This window comes from Hyla sarda, chromosome 1 (genome assembly GCF_029499605.1).
Source record: "Hyla sarda isolate aHylSar1 chromosome 1, aHylSar1.hap1, whole genome shotgun sequence".
Classification (NCBI taxonomy): Eukaryota; Metazoa; Chordata; class Amphibia; order Anura; family Hylidae; genus Hyla; species Hyla sarda.
This window is the reverse complement of record NC_079189.1, coordinates 536,335,775-536,354,568: the sequence shown is the minus strand read 5'-3', so window position 1 is coordinate 536,354,568 and position 18,794 is coordinate 536,335,775. Positions and strand designations below refer to the sequence as shown.

General features: G+C 43.1%; 1 protein-coding gene and 1 long non-coding RNA gene across 4 annotated transcripts in view; one reads left to right on the top strand and one right to left on the bottom strand.

Moving 5' to 3' along the window:
• Window positions 1–385: 385 nt before the first annotated feature.
• Window positions 386–17,896, bottom strand: LOC130291715 (uncharacterized). The gene is made up of 3 exons (XR_008848011.1): window positions 17,771–17,896; window positions 4,398–4,491; window positions 386–515 (listed from the first exon to the last, which is right to left on the bottom strand). It is a non-coding gene; the product is annotated as an uncharacterized LOC130291715 (long non-coding RNA).
• The window catches only part of GHR (growth hormone receptor), a 397,172-nt gene continuing 382,050 nt past the window's right edge, over window positions 3,673–18,794 (top strand). For all 3 annotated transcript variants that reach the window (XM_056540822.1, XM_056540815.1, XM_056540805.1), the window contains exon 1: window positions 3,673–3,924. The gene's annotated coding sequence lies outside the window, so the exon portion shown is untranslated. The remainder of the gene's footprint in view (window positions 3,925–18,794) is intronic.

The window sequence follows — 18,794 nt, the reverse complement described above, 5'->3', positions numbered from 1 at the left end:
ATTTCCCAATTAGGGTATCTCCAGCTGTTGCAAAAGTACATCTCCCAGCAAAAAGGCTGTCCGGGCATGCTAGGAGTTGTAGTTTTGCAACCGCTGGAGGCACCCTGGTTGCCCCCTCTGTATATTGTAGCAGTTCTCCTATTATACAGTAGCTCTCCCCCCCCTTTTGTAGGTAGTAAGTAGCTCTCCCTGTATACATTAGCCCACCCTGTATACAGTAGTAACCCCTGTATTACATACACACACTTTGTACAGATACACACTCACACACATGCACTTTATGCATTCACATTTATAAAATGCATATGTATATATTTATATAACACATGCACATTACATAGACACACAGATATACACACATACATATATGCATGCAGGGACACTTACTTTTAAAAAAGAATCCTCCATTCAGCCTCCATCTTATTTGTAGGTTTTTCTCCTACGCACAGTCACAGGCAGCCAGGACCGGACTTGGACAAAAATATGCCCGGGCATACTAGACTATGCATGTACACCTACAAAGGACCCCCAAAAAAAACTAAATGTAAGGTACAATTTTAACTATCTTTCTTGGAAATTCATAACACACAGAAAATGAGAAAACCCACTGAAACCCATAAAAAACACATGACACAAGTTAAAATCACAGGGGGGGGGGGGGGGGAGTATTGCTGGAGACAGGCTATAAATAAATTAGGATTCCCATTATGGGTTATGGGTTACCAAAGACAGTATATGTATATAATCCAATTGATATATGCACACTTTTTTTTAATTAATCCAATACATAATCTGATGACACACTCTGGGGATAGGGGTGGTAAACACAATTTATGAAAATATTAGCAGCTAATAGTAATTAGGATGTAAACATTATCCTGACATAGCAGCTATAGGAACATGGGATGTGTTGAGTGCAATAAATAAACCAAAATTATATGAATTGTTCGCACAGACCATGAAACATGATTATAAATAAATCATTGCCAAAATATCTAAAAACCCCAGAAGGTGTCCCATATGTGGAAATGCAGTTAATGAGAGCAGTTACGCCGCACAAAGTGTCCAAAGCAAAAAAATGCACATGTGCTATAGATATCCAAAACATACATATACCAGTGCAGATTGCTGTTCACCCACGCTCCCCCCATCTCACCCTCCGACGCGTTTCACTGACCTGCTTTGTCCAGGAGGGGTGCTCCTCCGCTCTACCTGTAGACTCTCTCTTTGGGAGCACTGATGATGCCAGAGAGCTGTACTTAGGTTTCTTTGGCACTTCCATAGAAATTATTGAAGCATGTGCTGTCTACTGCACCCGCTCCTCACTGAGAGCTGGGTCCCGTTACGGAGATCCCATGGGGGGTCCCAGTGATTGAATCAGCTACTTATCCCCTATCCTGTGGTTATTGTATAGTTTAATTTTGGCTGGAGTTTTCCTTTAAGGGGCTTTTGGTAAGGGGGGCCTAGACGCTATGGCTGTGTGGGGCCCCAAAATTCCTGATGGTGGCCCTGTGTCCATCCCTTAACCAGATAACCAGAGTGGACCCATCTTCCAGCAGAATAATGCACCATGTCACAAGGTTCACATCATCTCATGAATGACAATGAGGTCACTGGACGCCAATGGCCTCCACAGTCACCTCATATCAATCCTATAAATTACCTTTTAAAATGAGATTTGCATCATGGATGTGCAGCGGACAAATCTGCAACAACTGCATGGTGCCATCACATTCATATGTTCCCTATGCAAGTCAAACAGTTAGTTTAGTCTCCTCCCAGACTTGCGGAAGTCCAAACTCAGGAAGTGCGTGTGGGGCATAGCGAGGCACAGCTCTTGCAGAATTCAGTGACGTTGCATCTGCTGGGAAATGCCCACTTTATCCTGCTGGGAGCACACACAATGTGAGCAAGGGGAAAGGTATTATACAAAGCTTTTTAAAGTTCAGAAAAAAAATTTAAGGGCAGAAGGGGTGTTAGGAGTTGTTAGGGAATATAATTGGTGTTAGTTCAAAAAAATATGGTTTGATGACAGGTACTCTAGTAAAAGAGGGCCCAACACACTACTAGAAGGTGTACCTAATTAAGTGGTCAGTGAGTGTATGGCATAGATGGCAGAAAAAGACCACCTGGTTAATCTAGTCTGCCCTTACAGTGATTTCCTCCCTGACTGTAAGTTCTTCAGCCAAATACTTCCTTGAACTTTATGAAACCAAGTATGAATTGATTCCCTTAGTACCAATTGAGCATCGTATAAAGAGAACCTGTCATCAAAGCATATTTTCTAAACTAACTCAGATTATATTCCCTAACTACTCCTAACACCTCTCCTGCCCATTAAATTTTTTTTCCGAGTTTTAAAAAGCTCTGTATCATTCCTTTCTCCTTGCTCACATTGTGTGAGCTCCCGGCAGGAGAATGTGGGCGTTCCCCAGCAGGCATGATGTCAATGAAGCCTGCGAGAGCTGTGCCTTGCCATGCCCTGCACGCACTTCCTGAGTTTGAACAATTACATTAACTTGGTCTAAGGTGATACAAGGTGCTCAACCCCAAGTGCAGTTGTGCACCTATGTTGGAGTGGAAGACCTGCACTTATGGATCACAATATGGTTTCACTACTGTGGTTAATGTAAACAATGACATTAGCTAACCCTCAAAACTAAAATTGAGACATTAGCCAGTATATCCTTATATGAAGGACACACTTGAGCCAGCACACCACGCCAAGGTTTCTCAAATGGTGCGGTACCTAACACAAAACCTACCTGGCCAGATAAATAAAACCAGGAACCAAATTACGGCAGCCTTATGTCCGACTTGCAGATTGCTCCTCAGTTACCTCCAGTGTGGACTAGGCACACATACAATGGGAGGGGGGAGACAAGCTACAAGGAACTTCCTGAGTTTGGTCTTCTGCCAGGCCGGGTGGAGACCAAACTAACTGTTTGACTTGCGGCAGGGAACAGAACAGAGCCATCTAGTGGCCGTTTTTTCAACCACATTAAAAACATAAAGGTTGAGAATTTTAATAGCAAGTAAACAGCAAAGTGTCTTATAATTACATAAGGAACAATATATGAAAAGTTCAGTTTGGTGACAGGTACTCTTTAAATGTGACAGCCTGAGTATTGATGCTGACCATGTCTGTCCCTTTATCTTAGGAGAGAAATATATTTATATAACCTCCGGTGATTTTACCTACCACATCTGCTGAAAGTCTGTTCCACACATCTACTACTCTGTCAGTAACATATTATTTTCTAAAATTTTTCTACACACCGGTCTGCTTTCTTGTGCTTTTACCGAACCATATTTTTTTCCCCTATACATTTGACTCTATACAATACAGTTATAATGGGAATTACACTCCTTACATAGCCACACTGTAAACCAAACCCATTATTAATAAGCTGTATATTCATACAGAGAAATAAGCACAAGGAGTTTTGCCTATGAAGCAGGCACTTCCAGTATAATTTTCTACTGAGAATCCCAAAAGCACAAAGTCATCTCCTGCTCATAAATCTATTGGTGAAAGTCAATAGCTCTATTATTGTAAAGACCGGGCGGTTGAGTGCAGTACCCAATACTTTCCTCTAGAGGGAGCCTGGAGGTTCCCAGCAAAGTGACACGCACCAGGATCCAGCTTCCCCACTAGTACAGGGCAGCAGCCAGTGCTGGCAAGAAGGATCTGAGCCTTGTATCCTCACCCTGATCCCCGGAGCCTGTATGACCAAAGTGATCTGGATCTGCTCTCTGCCATTGCCAGTCCCAGGGAGGGTGCAGAGGATTCCCAGCTGCAGGAGAAGTCCCATCTGACAGCTGACACCAGGGGGAGAGGAGCTTGTTGATCACAGCAGAGCTGCCCTGCAAATCTACTGATTGCAACCAATAAGCAGCTCCAGCAGTCCTGCTATATACATGGTATGTGGGCTCAGGGGCATGCTGGGGTTGGGGTGAAGTTTGGTATAGGGGCATGCCTGTAGGGAGGCACTGATCCGTGTGTAGTGAAAGCTTAGCTGCTGCTGGGATGTTATGTGGAGTGTATGCATAGGGGGCTGTACTGTGTCTTGCTGTAATCTAGGGTGTCCACTGACTTCCCCTCTGTGTTATTATTTCTTGCTGACTCTAATACTAGATCCTCAACCTGCAAAACTTTCCTTGTGGGCATATGGGAAAGCTTGTAAGTGCTCTGGGCACACAGGCATCAGTGCCCAAAGTTTCCAAGTGTTCTGCAAACTTTTCTCCGTCTTGTGCGACTTGCTACAGTATCCCTGTGGTTTGCATTTCCATGTTTATCCATCAGGTAGAGCATGTGTCCAGCATATATTTGTTTATCTTGATTTGTTATTTTGTAAATAGAACCAGCCCACAGTAAACAGACTGCATTCACTCACCTCTGATTTGCATACATGTATTTTAGGGACCCATTTTCATTGGTGATCCCTTAACCAATCAGTTTGATGGATACGGTGAGGGATATGGTCGAACCTGCAAAAAATCGGCACAAACATGGGGAGAACGTAAATAGTGATGGTTTCTGCGCCACAGTTTCTTGTGCTAGAATTCTATTGACATTGCCTCCAAACAGCAGCCCTCCAGATGTTGCAAAACTACAACTCCCAGCATGCCCGGACAGCCGTTGGCTGTCCGGGCATGCTGGGGGTTGTAGTTTTGTAACATCTGGAGGGACACGGTTTGCAGACCACTGTTCTGTTGGTCGACGGTTTTACGGTCTGTTGAGGTTTATATACAGATTTTATTATCTCCATCATATACATTTTAATTATATTATTCTATCAAAGCAAATGTCCACAACTCCTCTCCTTGAGATGAAATTTCACGGTTTGCTTATTTTGCCTTGCAGGCGCATTTGTTGCAATGATTTATGGGTTTTATTGTTTTATTCAGGACAGGGGAAAAAATTATAATTTAATAATAATAATAATAATAATAATAATAATAATTATAGTGTTTTATTGTATTGAATTCAATTGGATAAAAAAAAAAAAACTAAAGCAAAAATAATAAACTGTTAAATGTTGCATGTATGAATCAGTTGTCAAAATCTGTCTAAATTCCATCCACGCAAAATTGTGAACAGAACCTCATCTTGATATGGTGCCGGCACTATTATTTAGGTATCTGGGAGCACACACTGCGGCCGCACATATACAGTATTAACTCTACAGTGGCCACTGGGAAAGTAGCGTGACAACCATTACAGCTCAGTTGTCTCAGTAGTCATCCAGTGTCTCCCATCGTGCTCCAAAACAACATAGAATTACCATTCAGAAGCTTGGGAAAGTTGAATGAGAAATTCTCTGGGAACTGTAACACTGAACCGAGTCATTTGCATCATTACTAGGTAGCTTGGGGGGAAAAAGTTTTGACAACTTGATGGGAGTTGTTACGTTTACCGGTGATATTTCAGATTTCAGGGAAAATGCCAAGAAAATACAGTGCAAAGCTTTATTTTTCTTTGCAGTCTTTAAAGGACCTTCCTAGAGCCATGGGCTTGGGAAAGCTGCGGACAGCTATACGCTACCCCTGAAGGGCATTGCTTGCTATTTAAATGGGTTTAGTGTATAGTGTCTTTCCATGCCACCATGGTTAGTAGAGGGGCTACTGAGCAGGGGACCCCACTCTTTAATAAGCTCAGTATGCTGTTACATGGTATATAGATCGAGGTTGTATAGATGAGATAACCTCTTTAGAATGATAACACATTATCAGGTTGCGCGGCATAAAATTGTTCTTAATTCATTATCTACTACTGAAAAGTGACGTGATGCAGTTACAAACCACAATGTACAGTAACTGTGGCATAACCTGATCATAACTTTTCACCCTTAAAGGGGAACTCCAGTGATAGAAACCTCTGTATAGGGAGTAAGTGTCTGTATGTGGATGGTCCAGGCTCTGGGACCCACCAGAATCTCCAGAACAGGGCTTGACTCTCCCAGCTGAATGCTCTGGCCCCACCTTCCGAGACGTACTCGAAAGGTGGGGTCAATCATGGCCCATTTCTGCTAGGAGAGTACAGGGCCTCGTTCTGGAGATCTCCGGGGTCCTAGAGGGTGGACCCCCCCCCCCCTCCCCCAATAAGACTTCTGTCCCCTATCCTGTGGACAGGGGATAGGTTTTTTAAAGCTAAAAATCCCCTTTCATGTGCGCTATTAAAGAGTACCTGTCATCAAACCATATTTTCTAAACTAACTCAGATTATATTCCCTAACTTCTCCTAACACCCCTCCTGCCCTTAAAAAAATTCTGAGCGTTAAAAAGCTCTGTATCATACCTTTCCTCTTGCTCACATTGTGTGAGCTTCCGGCAGGAGAAATTGGGTGTTCCCCAGCAGGCATGACGTCACTGAAACGTGTGAAAGCTGTGCCTTGCCATGCCCCGCAAGCACCTCCTGAGTTTGGTCTCCTGCCAGACCAGGAGGAGACCAAACTAATTGTTTGACTTGCACAGGGAACAGAACAGAGCCACCTAGTGGCCATTTTTTCAATCACAATAACCCTTTAAGGACCACAGGCATACGGATACACCCTGACAACCTGGTACTTAAGGACCAAGGGCGTACCTGTACGCCCGTGGGAATTCCTGTCCATGCCGCTTGCCGGGCAGGGACCGGACCAGGATGGCTGCTGAAATCATTCAGTAGGCATCCATTGACAATTGACCCCCCCCCCCCCCCATGTTGGATTGCCGGTGAATGCACGCCGGCGATCTGTGGCCATTCCGGTCATACGGGTCACATGTGATTGGCAGTGCACAATACAACGCCAATCACCTCCTCAGATGAGCTTCTGTTGGTCCGACCAATAGCAGCTGGCAGAGAAGGGGGTTATTTTCCCCTTCTCTCAGATCTTCTAGCCCACCAAGTTCAGCCAGCGGGCAGAGCTGAGAGAAGGAGCCAGGGACCCCCTCTGAAGAGATCTGTGCCCCTCAGGGCTGAAGAAGTGGCCTCCTGACTGGCCCCCAATACACAATAAAGGATTGGCTGATCCTGCCACCCTTAATCTAATGTGTATGGCCAGCTTTAGGCTACATTCACACTTGTCAGATTCAGTCCTACAAATATTCACTAGAGGATCTGCTGGAAAAAATCTGAGGCTGCCGGATGTTTCCCTGTTTGTAAAGCTACTTACACTTTTGTCTCTGGCAGTGTGAAGCCGTTATTTTGGGATCGCGAATAGTGGAAGAAAAATTTGTGCTTGCCGCTAAAAAATAACGGGTCTGTCAGGACCCCAGAATAGTGAATGGGGTCCATTGGGACCTGTCAGCACCTGTTGGGACCCGTCATGTAACGGGCCCGGTTTCGTACGGAAAAAAAAATAGAGCCTGACGGACCCGATAGTAACGGGTCCCGACAGAAGTGTGAAAGGAGCCTTAGATATCAGTTTCCATTGTTACAGATAGATGATACAACGTGACCTCCCTGTGTAACTGGGTAATAACTTTTGGCGTCTGCTGGGTCGAGTATGATATGTATCTGTACAGCAATGATTGATGCTGGGTCAGGTTAACACCATGTGTACTCTGATGGGTGCATTCTGTTCTTGGCTGTTACCTTGAATTGCCCTGGCATCTGATAACTTCCATCTACCTTCATGGTGAGATTACATTTAAGTGAGATATTACATATAAATATGTACCAGAGCTACGCTTATCATGTAAATGTGGAGATACAGACATACTTTTGTCTATATTCATATGCAATACCACAGATAGCACACTGTAAGTGATTTTATGCATGGTTATACTTTTTAGCAAAGAGGAAAGTGATAAATACAGCTCTGCCACCTGTATATATATATATATATATATATATATATATATATATATACACGCCGACCCATTTCTGCATATTGACAGGTTGTTTTAAATTACAAACAACATCTGGCAAACCTAGGTCAGAGCTGAATTTGACATTTAACTTTTCCCTTTTTAGGCTACAAACAGGTACAGCCTTTGTTTAAATTTTTTGGTCTGAAAAATACACCATAAAAAACTGCCCTTTAATTTTTCTCCACCATGATGCTGTTTTTGTGTTGATGTTTTATACCCTGCATTTTTCTAATTACAAGTCATGTGATTCTTTCATAACTCTTTCATTACTCATTTTCTATCTAAGAGCCGAGGAACGTGCTCTCTATCACCCAAGTGCAAGAAAAAAGTGCAGTCGTGTTACACTAAAAAAAAACTGTGCACAAGGATGCGAGAGGTCCCCCAACGAAACCACCCATCCCCTCTGGGCCAAAAGGCAACTGCAAGGTTCCAGGTTCAATGTCCATTTTCGCTGAAGCTACTAGGGGACAACAAGTGCTCCAAGCATCAACTTAGGTGTTAGCCTAAGTATCCGCCTGCAGAGCCGTATGCTAATGGCATACTGCCCATTCTGGAATGTCCGGGGTTTGCAGGGAGGTGAAGACCCTAATGGCCACACACACCTTCCCTGGACCGTCAGGAGGGACACCCAGAAGGGCTTACCACACCCTAATTAATCCTACTGACAAACAACGTGCAAAAGTGGCACAGTGATCAAAAGCCAAACAAATAAATAAGTGAATGTGCGCTGTGAGTTACGGCCCGGACATCTGAATCTATGAAAAATTTCCCTGATCCTAGCCAGAAGGCCGGGAATCAAAGGCTTAGTGCCAAAAGATGAAGAGTTGTGGTGCTTATGCTTCCACTCAGTGAGCTGTTATACCCAGTGAGTTTGAGCACCTCAGGGTCACCACTCCCCAAGGCACTAGTACCCCGGCTCTAGATCCCTCTGCCCAATGACCAGACCAGGAAGGCACATGTCTTGTTGGGGCAGCCATTGAGCTTGTGTTGTGGCACCAGCCCCGAAATGCCCTGGTACACCTGCCCCCTCCATGCAGCATCCATTCAATGAGAGAGACTAGCCCACTGATAAGAACAGATACTACACTTGATCTTAGCCAAAGCCTACCTATAGCTCAAGTACTTATGGGTGCCCACCTGTGGCTGAGGCAATTTTAGAGAATGTCTAAAAAATACTTTACTTTCATGGTGGTATACCTGAGATTAAGATATTTATGGGTGTCCACCTTTATCTCAAGTACTCATGGGGGCAATCCTATGGCAGCGGTATTTATGGTTTCCCACCTGTGGCTGAGGAATTAATTGCAGTGCTCTAAGGATCCAGTGCAATCAAAACTTTTGATATGTCTGTACAACATGTCAAAAGTTTATTCAAATAACAGTAACACATTATACATCAGATACATCATGCAGCAAAACATATCCCCTATCCAAAGGATAGGAGATACGTTTTAGATCATCGGAGATCCGACTGCTGGAACCCCTGCAATCTCCTGCAGGGGGCCCCAGCTCTCCCTGGGAATGGAGTGTGTTGACCCCTACACGAAGCGGTAGCCGGCACACCCCCTCCATGTATCTTAACAGGAGAGCCAGAGATAGCTAAAGGCTGTACCCCCGGCTATCCCATAGGGGGTCCCATGCACAAGATAATCCAACTGCAACACTTAAAGAAGAACTAAGATTCAGCAAAACGTATCCCCTATACAAAGGATAGGGAATACGTTTTAGAGCACTGCTCTCCCCACTCCTCCCTGTGATCTAAAACTTATCCCCTATCCTTAAAGTGCACCTGTGATCAACAAAAACGTTTTATATAATGTAGATAATACCATTATATCTATATTTGTGATATACATATGTGTATATTTTTGTCTCTGCAGCTATTGCCTGTGTGTCTCTCTGAGGAGTCCAAATACAGGAAGTGAGGGTGGACAAGCAGGGCTCTGTGCAGTAAGAAACAGCAGTACAGTGTGCACTGAGGCTCTATGACATGCTCCTGGCTCATACATTAGGATGATTGACAAGCCAGGAGTCTGCACAGAGCCCTGCTTCTCCTACCCTCACTTCCTGTATTTGGACTCATCATAGAGACACACAGGCAATACCTGCAGGGACAGCATTTTTTCATCCAAAAATATCCACCATTTTTAACCAATGTATATTACAAATATACATATAATGGTATTATATACATTATATAAAAAGTTTTTGTTGACGACAGGTACACTTTAATCCTACCAGTACTTATCAGCTGCTGTATACTACGGAGGAAGTTGTGTAGTTATTTTCTGTCTGACCACAGTGCTCTTTGTTGTCACCTCTGTCCAGGTCGGGAACTGTCCAGAAAGAAGCAAATCCCCATAGCGAACCTGATATGCACAGAGGTGTCAGCAGAGAGCACTGTGGTCAGACTGGAAATAATTATGCAACTTTTTCTGTAGTATACAGCAGCTGATAATTACTGTAAGGATTAAGATTTTTAAGTAGAATTAATTTACAAATCTGTAAAATTTTCTGGCACCAGAAAAAAATTTTTTTCCACCGGAGTACCCCTTTACGCAACTATTTTTCGTTCAATAACTGATATCACTAAATGGTTTATAGTGAATTACTTAACTATTAATTGCAGTAGAAATGTTAATGAATCCGACATATAAATTGTATGTAAGGTCAGTCATCGCTGTGGGCCGCCACCCTAGGGATGAATGGCAGGCTGTGACCAATGGCGTACACTACAAGAGTTCTCATTGTATTAATAAAATGACTGTGTGTAAACATAATTTGCAAAATCCAATGCAGTTATCATAATATGAGGGACATTATTCCAATTTTCATGTTAGCTATGCAGTCTATTGTGTGCATATATTTATCTTTTATCAATCAATGTGAGTATCATGCAGCAAATATAAAGAAATGATGAAAAGAGCAGGAGCGCATTTAATTCATGTTTGTATAGAAGTAGCAGGAATGAATTTGTCACTTGTTGTTATGGGTTTTCATGCAATTTATGTCCATGTTTACAGAGAGCCAACAGTCTGGGTATATATCTGCATTCAAGCAGAATTTCATGTCTATGTATACCTCGGTGTACTCATGTTGGGTTTATTGAGTTCAATGGACCGAGTGTAGTCTATAAGTGACTACATTCAGACCTTTGCAGAACATATACTGTTAATTTGCAGGGCTCCAAAGGGTGTACCCCAAACTTAGGCAGCTTCTGTCCCCTGGTGGCGTTCCCTCTAGATTGCACACCACAAAACTGTACTTGCACTTGCCTCCTGTGCTCAATGTTACTATGGAGGAGATCGTCACTGCTAATAATTCCAACACTCAATCAAATCCCCACAGAAGAGGATATGTTCCCTTTCTGACCCCATCACCTGCCACCATGAACACTAGCACTGTGCTCCTCCTGAGCTCACTATATTCTAGTAGGGCTACATGGAGGAGTTTGGATGCCATCCTCGAGAAGCGGGTACTAGGCATACAACACATGCACCATCCCTTACCCTGAACCCCCCGACATTGTGTCATAGCTACTCACAATGGGATTGATGCAGGGCTTGGCTCGTACTGAATAATTAAAGACAGAAGTGGTATAAAATGAAGAGCCCTTTTAAAGTGCTGGCTCTGGTGGCTGTTCTGCACCACAATACGGATTCACACAATGTGGATCAGTAGGACAGTTTTGTGGATAGATTTACTATATAGGCAGATTTGTTTTACCAGATAGTTGCATAATAATTTCACGGGGAGCTGTAATGGCAATTATTTTGTTGCCATACAGTTTTCTCATGAAAATCCTGAACAAGTCGGCACAGTGCTCAGGTGACCAGCGACAATTAATATTCAAATTAAGCTGGCGGTCCCACCTCCAGCGCGCAATTCACAGAAAATAGATGCGGATCTTCGGAGGTACATATCTCCGGAGCAAAGGTATGTATTGGAGTCTGTGACCCCTGACCCTGACTCCACTGTATTGGAGTCTGTGACCCCTGACCCTGATTCCACTGTATTGGAGTCAGTGACCCCTGACTCCAATACATACTATTACCCACACCCACACTATTATCCAGTTTATTGGGTTTGATGTGGATGAACAGGATGACCGTTACCTTTAAAAGAAAACGGTTACCTGTTGCCCCACGCTAAACCCAATACACCGGGTTATAGTGCGGGTGAACAGGAGATCTATACGGGCTCTCTGACTCATATACATACCTGCAGTCCGGTGCCCGGTCCCTCTGAAGATCCTCTTCTGTCTTTGGGCCCGCCGGCTGGATTTAAATTTTCATGGGCGCAGGTCACGTGCGCTATTGTGCCTACTGAGCGCTCACGTGACCAGTGACCATGAATATTCAAATGCAGCCTCCCGCCTCCGGCACCCAATTCACCGAAGACAGAAGAGGATCTTAAGAGGGACTGGGCACCGGACTGCAGGTGTGTATATAAGTCAGAGACCCCGCATCTCGTCTCCCGTTCACACGCACTATAACCCAGTGTATTGGGTTTAATGTGGGTGAACAGGATGACCGTTACCTTTAACTGGCTTGGGAACACTGGCTCTATCTTTTGGCAACAGAAAATAAAAGCATTTTTCCATACAGATATATAATAGGTACATTGTGTCTCCTTGCCCTAACAGATATCTAACAGTGTCAGCAGTTTATTAACCAGATTGAACAAAAGACACTTCTCTTTCAAAGAAACTTATATATTTGAGGAAAAGCAGAGATTAGTTTAGGAAAACAGATTTTAATACTAACAGTGAGGAATGTGACCATTTTTTCACCATCCAGTAGTTCCCCTTCCCATTCAGTGTGTACAACCCACCTTGTTGTCCCCTAAATTTGTCAGTTGGCAGGGAAGAGGGGAAGTAGGGGGATGCAGCTGCAGTTACTAACTCTTTGTGTTTTAGTGAAACAGTATGAAGGAGAGAAGAGGCGCTGCAGGAAGAAACATGTTATAAGGTTAAAGTGCTGTGCACAGCTGTAAGTTCACATCAGTAAGGCCCCTATCATTTTATATATCAGCTGTAAAATGAACTTGGTTTAGATGTTAAAAAAATGAATCATGCATTAAAGGGGTGGTCTGGTGAAAAACAACTTATCCCCTCTCAGTATAGGAAATGAGTGTTTGATCCCGAGGGGTCTGACTACTGGGACCCCCATGGTCTCTTGAACAGACCCGAATCTCTAAAAGCAGCCCATTCTACTCTCCGAGAGCCGTGTCCCATTCACGAGACCCCCTGTGATCCTGTGGATAGGGGATAAGTTGTTTTTCACCAGACCATCTATATAAGGAAAGAATGTAAGAAATAGATAAACAATATTTTTCTCAGCTGGAGAACTTACATCTATGGGAAATGACTCTCATGAAAAGAGATTTTCTTCGAAGTGGCCATCTGAGTAGGATGCATGTTTGTAGCTCACCTGAGAATTTACATGTGAAAATGACATAACAATGATAATTTACATCTAATGAGTCTCCCGGGGGCCTCTCCTGTAATCTCTGCTGTCTATCTTCCTGCCTTTATGTTCTGCGTTCTCTCACCTTGCCTGCATTTAACCGCTTAAGGACCAGGCCCATTTTATTTTAGCATTTTAGTTTTTTCCTCCTCACCTTGTAAAAATCATAATTCTTTTATATTTTCATCCGCAGACAATTATGGGGGCTTGTTTTTTGCGTGACCAGTTGTCCTTTGTAATGACATTACTCATTTTACCCTAAAATGTATTGCATAACCAAAAAAATACTATTTGTGTGGTGAAGTTGAAAAGAAAACCGCAATTTAAACATTTTGGAAGGTTTCATTTTCACACTGTAAAATGTATATGAAAAATGACATGTTTTCTTTATTCTGTGGGTCAATACAATTAAAATGATACCCATCATTACATAGTTTTCAATTTATGTACCACTTTAACAAAATCTCAAAGTTTGTAGCCAAATTAGTACGTCTAAAATCGCCTTATTTAGACGACCTATAACTTATTCATTTTTCCTTATAATCGGCGGTATGAGGGATAATTTTTTGTGCCGTGATCTGTACATTCTTTTGATACTACATTTGCTTATATAAAACTTTTAATAAAATGTTACGTTTACGCCGTTCACTATAAGGGATAATGAACATTATATTTTGATAGATCGGGCATTTATGCACGCGGTGATACCAAATATGTTTATTTATTTTTTTTACGCCTTTTGGGGGCAAAATGGAAAAAAAGGGACATTTTTAATTTTTGGGGAGGGAGGGGATTTTTCAAATGCGAGCACTGGTCCGGTGCTCCTGATCATCACAGAGCATAAATGTATGTCATGGTGCGTTAAGTACCACGGCACCATGACGTACATTTACGTCCATTGTCGTTAAGGGTTAACTTATGCTCTTAGTGGTGACAACTGCTCAAAGAATCTATTTTACTTATATATGAACATAGGGTGCATTGGGCACCAACAATTTTCTTCATAAAATCTGTATTAGATATTCGTAGGCTGCCGTAGGCCTATATTGTACCACAGTGTGCTTATAAAGAGGCACATGGAGGTTTTTTCATTGATTCACTCTTTCTACATCTGCCAAGGCCAGCGCCTCCACTTAATTATTAAGCATCAGCCCAGGTATCTTATTCTCCTGATAGATGAGTGTGGCAGAGATAGGGCCTGCATTTATCATGCATTTATGGCATATCCTATGTAGGATGAAAATGCCTCTCTGCATAAGCCTTATTAGGGTATACCAACATCATTCAAGTGGTCTTGGGTTTTAACCCTCCTCCCCACCCCCACATGATCCATAAGAGAGAGTGACTTTCTAAGAGTATGACACATGGCAGAATGTCCGCCTGGAAAATTTGCAGGCAGACATTCTGCAGAAAGCAGGTGTCGGCATACCATGCTAGCGCTAGGACAGCTCGGAAATGCGCCATCTTCATGGATGGCAATGCATATATATATATATATATATATATATATATATATATATATAGCAACAGAAGAATGCAGCAGCATACTGCCAGCACAAGGATATATGTGCAACATGAATATGCAGTTAAAACATGGAGAGCTATACAGCTATGGTGTAATAGATGCAAATGTGAAACTATGAGATAGTGAGGCACTTAGCTCGCAAATTTGTCTCCGCCGGCGGTCAAATAGCTTGGACCGTCCCACCGCGATAAGGTGGCCTCCTGGGACGGACCCTACACTGTGTATATGCCTCTGTGTGAACAGTTCAGTAAGCATGGCAGGATCTGGAACATCCAAGACACCTTATATACACACCTGATAGAGGTGGGTGGGGTGCAAGGCCAACATGGAGGTAGCCACTCCCCCGTATGTGCAATACAGACAAAGAATAAGTCAGCCAGCACTTTAGTTGATACCAAACTATTATATGGACCTGGCCTACAGGTGCACGCTACTAGGCTAAATATACAGCAACAGAAGAATGCAGCAAATTTGTCTCCGCCGGCGGTCAAATAGCTTGGACCGTCCCACCGCGATAAGGTAGCCTCCTGGGACGGACCCTACACTATGTATATGCCTCTGTGTGAACAGTTCAGTAAGCATGGCAGGATCTGGAACATCCAAGACACCTTATATACACACCTGATAGAGATGGGTGGGGTGCAAGGTCAACATGGAGGTAGCCACTCCCCCGTATGTGCAATACAGACAAAGAATAAGTCAGCCAGCACTTTAGTTGATACCAAACTATTATATGGACCTGGCCTACAGGTGCACGCTACTAGGCTAGATATACAGCAACAGAAGAATGCAGCAGCACACTGCCAGCACAAGGATATATGTGCAACATGAATATGCAGTTAAAACATGGAGAGCTATACAGCTATGGTGTAATAGATGCAAATGTGAAACTATGAAATAGTGAGGCACTTAGCTCGCAAATTTGTGGCTACCTCCATGTTGGCCTTGCACCCCACCCACCTCTATCAGGTGTGTATATAAGGTGTCTTGGATGTTCCAGATCCTGCCATGCTTACTGAACTGTTCACACAGAGGCATATACACAGTGGTGGGACGGTCCAAGCTATTTGACCGCCGGCGGAGACAAATTTGCGAGCTAAGTGCCTCACTATTTCATAGTTTCACATTTGCATCTATTACACCATAGCTGTATAGCTCTCCATGTTTTAACTGCATATTCATGTTGCACCTATATCCCTGTGCTGGCAGTGTGCTGCTGCATTCTTCTGTTGCTGTATATTTAGCCTAGTAGCGTGCACCTGTAGGCCAGGTCCATATAATAGTTAGGAACTGTCCAGAGCAGCATATGTTTGCTATGGGGATTTTCTCCTACTCTGAACAGTTCTTAAAATGGACAGAGATGTCAGCAGAGAGCACTGTGGTCATGATGTCAGCAGAGAGCTCTGTGTTTCAAAAAGAAAACCATTTCCTCTGTAGTATTCAGCAGCTAATAAGTACTGGAAGGATTAAGATTTTTAATAGAAGTAATTTACAAATCTGTTTAACTTTCTGGCACCAGTTGATTTAAAAAAAAAAATTTGCACTGACTGACCAGTGCGAACTAACCATGTAATACCTGGTATCTGTAATGATCCATATTTGTTGTGGGTGCACTAGATTTCCATTCTTTTTGTATGGACTCTTGAGCCAATAATATGAGTAAATCGAACCTTGTTTCTTGTTGGGCTCACTAAACCCTTGTTTTCTATGAGCTGCTGTATGGATAGGGAAATGCACAAGATCTTAGCTGTGACTTTCCGTAACATCTTGTCTTTTTTATAGCTTTTTATAAACTACTCCAGTCACGCTGACCTTGTAGAGTGCTCTATCGTTCAAGTAAAATCTGAGAATGCTTCTCTTCAAGAAATGTTTTTTTTATTTTATTTTTAAATTTTATTTATTTTTTCCAAAGTGAACAGCTGCATTTATCTTGAAAGCTATCTGACAGGTTACGGAGCCGTCTTGTGTTACTCGTAAGCACAACACTTTTCTGTTCACATTGACTTACAGTGTGTGTGTGTTACTTGGCTGTGTTAGTGCTGAAGACCGAAGCCATAGGGGGAGATTCATCAAAACCTGTACAGAGGAAAAGTTGCTGAGTTGCCCATAGCAACCAATCAGATAGCTTCTTTCATTTTTGAAAAGACTTCTGAAAAATGAAAGAAGCAATCTGATTGGTTGCTATGGGCAACTCAGCAACTTCTCCTCTGGACAGGTTTTGGTAAATCTCCCCCATAGAGCTAGTGTCTAGAGCCATGTTTTCCAACCCGGGTGCCTCTGGCTGTTACAAAACTACAACTAGGGCTGGTTTTAGACTTAATGTGGCCCTGGGAAAAATGAGAAGTGGGGCCCCAAAAGCTGAAAATAACAAACAAATCAGTCATATTTAGTTAATTCAGGATGTAGTACGCCAGGAGTGTTGCACGTTTATTAAAAGATCAGGAGCACAAGGAATATGTCCCTCTAGACACACAATACTGCTATATTGAGGGGAATTCATCATTACTTGTCTACTTTTTTTTACTGTTTTATTCATGAAAAGTGGCCTCGTTTTTTAACTCCCTGCGCCAAATTCATGAAAAGTCGCATGCCCCTTGTTGAATTTGGCACTCGGAAACATTACCGAAAATTTACTCTATATACTAGAGTATAAGCCGAGTTTTTCAGCACGATTTTTCGTGCTGAAAACGCCCCCTCGGCTTATACTCGAGTGAACTCTCGAGTCGCCTGTCAATCCTCAGTGGTCTTCAACCTGCAGACCTCCAGATTTTGCAAAACTATAACTCCCAGCATGCCCGGACAGCCATCGGCTGTCCGGGCATGCTGGGAGTTGTAGTTTTTGAAACATCTGGAGGTCCGCAGGTTGAAGACCACTTTGGCCTTCGTCATCATCCAGACCCCCCTTTAGTTTTCTACTCACCTCCCCTCGGTGGGAAGGAAGGGTGAGCTGGTCCAGGCCATCTATGCTGCAGGGACCGTCCAGTGGGGAGGGTTAGTCGTTCCAGGCTGTCCATCTTCACCGGGAGGCCCTCTCCTCTGCTTCGGGCCTGCCCCGGACTAGTGACGTTGCCTTGACGACGACGCACAGGGACGTTCATGCGGACATGCATGGAGTTGTAGTTTTGCAACATCTGGAGGTCCGCAGGTTGAAGACCACAGATGAAGGTATTGACAGGTGGTGATGATGAAGGGGGGGGGGGGGGTGATGTTGACAGGGTGATGATGACGGGGGTCTAGATGATGACATGGGGGCATGATGTATTTCCCACCCTAGGCTTATAGTCGAGTCAATAACTTTTCCTGGGTTTTTGGGTGAAATTAGGGGCCTCGGCTTATACTCAAGTATATACGGTACCTCAGTTCTCCTACATTTCCCACCTGTTTATGCACGGTCAGTAATTCTATAATCATCTGTCCTGTCTGGGGATTGAACCCAAAACGTTATGGGATCAGCTAGTGAAAAAACATCTCACCTTCCCGCAGAGCCAATGTTTTTTAAAGTTCAACATTGTGATAATTGCTAAGATTTGAAATAACGGTTCCATGTTGAACGTTAAAGGGGTACTCCGGTGGAAAACTTTTTTTTTAAATGAACTGGTGCCAGAAAGTTAAACAGATTTGTAAATTACTTCTATTAAAAAATCTTAATCCTTTAGTACTTTTTAGCAGCTGTATGCTACAGAGGAAATTCTTTACTTTTTGAATTTCTTTTTTGTGTTGTCCACAGTGCTCTCTGCTGACACCTCTGTCCATGTCAGAAACTGTCTAGAGTAGCATAGGTTTGCTATGGGGATTTTCTCCTGCTCTGGACAGTTCCTGATACGGGCATCAGGTGTCAGCAGAGAGCACTGTGGACAACACAAAAAAGAAATTCAAAAATAAAGATTTACTGAAGTACTGAAAAGATTAAGTGACATTGCCTTGACGTCGACGCACAGGGGCGT